Source organism: Triticum aestivum, chromosome 3D (assembly GCF_018294505.1).
Source record: "Triticum aestivum cultivar Chinese Spring chromosome 3D, IWGSC CS RefSeq v2.1, whole genome shotgun sequence".
In the NCBI taxonomy this organism is placed as follows: domain Eukaryota; kingdom Viridiplantae; phylum Streptophyta; class Magnoliopsida; order Poales; family Poaceae; genus Triticum; species Triticum aestivum.
In genome coordinates this window covers 605,440,940-605,445,918 of record NC_057802.1, presented here as the reverse complement: position 1 = coordinate 605,445,918, position 4,979 = coordinate 605,440,940, and the positions used below count along the sequence as shown (strand labels likewise).

The window sequence follows — 4,979 nt, the reverse complement described above, 5'->3', positions numbered from 1 at the left end:
GTGCGCCGTCGTCCCAGCAGGGGTTTGTAGCCGGCGAAGCAGTCGGAGCTCGAGCCGCCCCGACCATACGATTCTAGACGAAATACTCTATGTATATATTGACAAATCCATCTTCGTGTAGTGTAGGAACTATCGGTCCCTTGCACCGGATGTGTAATACGACTTGGACACGGACTTGGTAAGCAATTGAACATATAAACCTGGCTGTGCTACCCGCCGTTCTAGCGCACTTGCGCGAGCTGAGCTTCGTGGTCCATCCGATCTTTTTACTGCTGATCAGTTTTGACTGCTGGCGTTTGGTCAGCCGTTGGTTCTTATGTACATCAGCAGCAGCTTCATGAGTCAATGCCAGGTGGGGTTCGTTAATGGTGGGGTCGAGAGAATCATGTGAAGTTGCTTTGAGTTTGTGTGAGTGAATTAGATTTCACCGTGGTGGAAGGATAGGAACGTGGGGTGAAACCCTGTCCATCCACCAATCCCCCGTCCTCCTCGAGCCCCACATCCGTCCTCCCCACCAATCCCCCATCCTCCTCGAGCCTGCATCCCTCCTCCCCTGCTCTCTTACCCCGCGTGCGGCCGCCGCCTCTCCACACCCCTCCCTTCTCATCGCCGGCCATCACTACCCACCCTCCTTCCTTGTTGTCCAGGTTCGTTGGTCCGCCGTTGAGCTAGGATTGCAACCGCTGGGCGGCGACGAGCAACGGGGCCACGTGCACGAGAGGAGTGTATGGGCCGTTGTAGCTGGAGCGGCAGCAGCCGCCTCCTCCCCTCTTCGCCTCCAACGGCTGGTGTGGTGTAGGGAACGGCGAGGGCGTCGAGGGATGCAAGCGCGGCCAACGGCCTTGCTCAGATGGCAGCGACTGTACCGGTGGACATGGTCGGCGTAGGGGACGGTGGCCCTCGGCGATTTCGATGTCTGAGTCAAGGTAAGGAGCCTTGTGGGGTTTCTCCTCCTTCCTCTAGATCCCATATCGCTCATGCGCCTCCTCCCGCACCGATCTACCTCACTAGGTCCTCCTCGCCCCTCACATCCTCGTGGCCCTCCAGGAGCGGCAGGCAACAGGGACGACATTGCAGGAGATCGATCCAGAGGAATATGACTCACCCTGTCCAGAGAGGGTTATTTCTTCTTTTCCTTTCACTGCCAGCTAAGAGTTATATTTGTCTTTGCTTCTATGTCCACGGGAGAAAATTGCTGAACATTTTGGCATCCCCAGATTTCCTCCCCATGGTGTGGCTATCCTTACCCGTATTTCTCTCTCTCTCTCTCTCTCTCTCTCTCTCTCTCTCTCTCTCTCTCTCTGAATTCAGTTTGGTTTTCTTGGTTTCTGCAAGTTCAGTTTCATTTTTTACTTCAAATATTTGCAAGTTCAGTTTGGCCTTTTGATTCGAATATTTGTACCGCCCCTTATGTGATGTGGCATCCCCATATTTCCTCCCCACGGTGTGGCTATCCTTACCCGTATCTCTCTCTCTCTCTCTCTCTCTGAATTCAGATTGGTTTTCTTGGTTTCTGCAAGTTCAGTTTCATTTTTTACTTCAAATATATGCAAGTTCAGTTTGGCCTTTTGATTCGAATATTTGTACTGCCCCTTATGTGATGTATGTTTCTTTGACTGCAGTTTACTAAATGTACTGTTCAAAGTTTCTAATTTTCTGTTCTCATGTATAACTTTATATAGACAGGCAATGGCCTCATCTATATACATACATACATATATATATATATATATATATATATATATATATATATATATATATATATATATATATATGTATATATATATATATATAGACACACACACACACACACACACTAAAGGCATATGAAGAAACTCTTTTTAGAGCATATTTTGATTGCTTATTTTGGTCAATGAGAAGAGGTGAATGATATTGTACATAATCTTCAACCCAAAGGTATAATAATGCAATGCATAAAAAGATCTACTTCCTATATATGCTGCAGTTTCGATTATGTCAAAAAACGTGCAGGTACTCACCATCTGTGTTGGCCTATCATACAAAATTAAGGGTCAGGTTCGATGTACATAGGGACTGCTACAACCAATGGATATTATATATAGGGACTGCTACAACCCACGGGCATTACATTATAGATGGAGTTTTAATATCTTCTTTTTTCATATTTCATATGAATGTCGGGCGTATCCAACTCCATTCTCTACAAATTAAAATCTTTGTTGCACCTTTTATTGAGAAATCAGATTCTGTAGTTGCTTAGAAAAAGCATAGGCATCACTTATTCATTTTTAGATTCTATGCTTGGTGAACGTATACCAACTCCTTTTTTTATCGTATATGCTTCTCGATGCTAAAAATTACAAGTTATGTTTCTTTTTTGGAAACAGATTTTGAAAAAAATGTGAGTAACAAGAGTGTGTTACTGTCTGGATGTATTAAGAAATTGTGGGCACTAATCAAAAGTTTGTTACTGAAATCATGACGCCATTTGCTTAATCATTGTGGAAAAATGGTTCTTCTGCAATTAAAAATAATTGTCAGCAGCGACTATGCAGGTATGGACTTTGCATGAGAAGCACATATGAGTATGCCGACATGGACCATATCAGGTCATTGCCCCTATTCTTTCCACATCTTCTATGCCATGTTCCAATTCATTTGTTTTCCATATTGCTCATGTTTGTAGCCGTTCTGTTAGGCACTTATCCATTGATAACTTATCATGCTTCTATTAATTGATGATCTCTTCGCATCGCAGTAGCACACTGAGCTCTATGTTATTTTGTCCTGTTTTCTTCAAGGTCCTTTGCAGGTTCCTTGTGCAAAGCTTGCTGATTGTCAATGTGATTAGAGATTTAGAGGGCCCCGGGCCAGTGGTTGAATGATGCATTTCCTATAGGTCTGTCTTCTTAGCCGGATATATTTTTTCCAAGTTGTTCCATTCATATGTGTTAACCCGACATGTTATCAGCATATGATTCATATAAAATTTCATGAATTGCAGAGTTATATTTTGATAATCACATAAATATACTGAAACTAAAATTTACTAATTGATAAGTAGATTCTTGTTGAAAATAGACAGCTGAACGTAGATAGAATGCCCTCGCTATGTTGTGATTCCTATAATCCGTGGCTACAAATTTCTTCTAACTATGTAATACTAGGCCGCAATTCGTGGTTTTCGCTGCTGATCTCATTTCCAGTGCTATGTATTTGAAGTGGTTGTGATCTATACTTTTCAGACCCATGAACTGGACTAAGCTTAACTGAATTCTGATAGAATGAGAAGCTGCAGTCAATGTCCAAATGTTCCTCTACCATCACAACCTGAATTAATATATAAGGATTTGAAATTTGTTTCAGTGTTTTAACCTTGACCAATAGGTAGTAAAGATAATAAAGCCAACACTTCTAACTGAGTGAAATCTAGGAACAAAATTACATAGAGGTGTTGCATGTATGATGTATCTCAGTTCATGTTCTTTAGCATTTAAGTGTTTCCTATGATCATACCCTGTGTCTATGGATTTCCATTTTCTCCAACGAGAACACTGAAGCATCAAATTTAGTTAACATTTAATATTTCCATTTGCTCTGTGATGTTTTCTTTCTGCCTATAATATTTCAAATAAGATCTTTTATTTCTCACTGGGAACAAGCATCGCTTTCTTGAAATATCTTTGTCTTCCTTGTGTTTTTCCGTGAGTTTGTGGTAAAAGAATGAGTTCTTGTTGGGGATTTGAGTTTTTCCATTTAATGTGCGCTTGTGCTAGGGCAGTGGGACTCCCTTGGTTGCATCTGCGCTTTCGACTGGCCAGTGCGGTGCAGCAGCAGCAGTGACCACCGCTGCCAAGGAGCTCCAGCAAGCACGTGCGTCTACTCTCCTTGCCCCTGAGCTCCTGCAGCGGCAACAACAGCTCATGTGTAGTATCAGCCAGAGAACTACAACACAAATCATGTTCCTGCTATTTTCTCACTCACGGATGATGTATTGTTTTAGTTCAGGTGATTATTCATTGATGCTTTTTTAAGAAAATGCATTATATATAATGCATATTTCCTGATTGGTGATTACCCATTTTATATGATCTTTTTCATCTGCACGCACTGATTTTTTTCTTTCAAGTTTCTATCTTTTGCTCTATTCCATGAAATATATCCCTCCTCATTCCATCATTCAGAAAGATAAATTAAACATATGTTAATATTGCCGAATAATTAATGGGAACAACATATGTAACATTATTCCTGTGTTTTTCTTGATCTTTCATTTACAGTTATTCCTTTTGTGAGATGCTTCGCCAAGGGAAAGAGATAGAAACTTGAAAGAAAAAAACTCAGTTTCACGACCGATAGGTGGATACTTCTCAATCAAATGAATAAACATGCGCTCTACCAGGCTTCAAGACCGATAGGTGGTCACTATTTGTAATGGTATTTCAATCTTTTCTATTGCGCACTCTTATGTTTGTTTTCATGTACTCCCTTACCGTTTCTGCTTTTCTTGTTGTGGTATATACAGTTACACCAGCTATTGATGGCAGCATATTGCCTTCACATCGAGTGAAGATAGTTGGGTGGGTTCCTGAGATGGGTGAAAGCTGAAAGGAATAGCCTAGCCAAGGCAATATTTATCAGGTGCATTAACTCACTTTTATTTTGACATCCAGGCTAACGATACTAATCCACAGCTACTACTACCTGACAACTATGCTTTCCCGAGTTTACCGAGTTATATGTTTGTTGTTGCTTTCTTCCAGGTCTCTGATACATCGGTTGAGAAAAGAAATATCCGATGAAGATGATGCATGACGAACAGCAAGGTGAAGATCCATAAAGCCCTACGTTGTTCTTTTGCTCACTGGCGAGTTTACTACTTTCTCGTCGCATGCCAAGTAGCCGAGTAGGCACTTTTTCGTAGATTGGTTGTTCAGTTTCATATGCTGAACTGCATTGTCATTGCAACAGCAGAGTTGAAACATCCTTAAAAGTAT

General features: G+C 41.6%; 1 long non-coding RNA gene across 1 annotated transcript; it reads left to right on the top strand.

Annotated features, from left to right (window-relative positions):
- The first annotated feature begins 1,857 nt into the window (after positions 1-1,857).
- On the top strand, positions 1,858-4,574 carry LOC123075848 (uncharacterized). The gene is made up of 3 exons (XR_006436220.1): positions 1,858-2,881; positions 3,764-3,990; positions 4,263-4,574. It is a non-coding gene; the product is annotated as an uncharacterized lncRNA (long non-coding RNA).
- Positions 4,575-4,979: the final 405 nt, after the last annotated feature.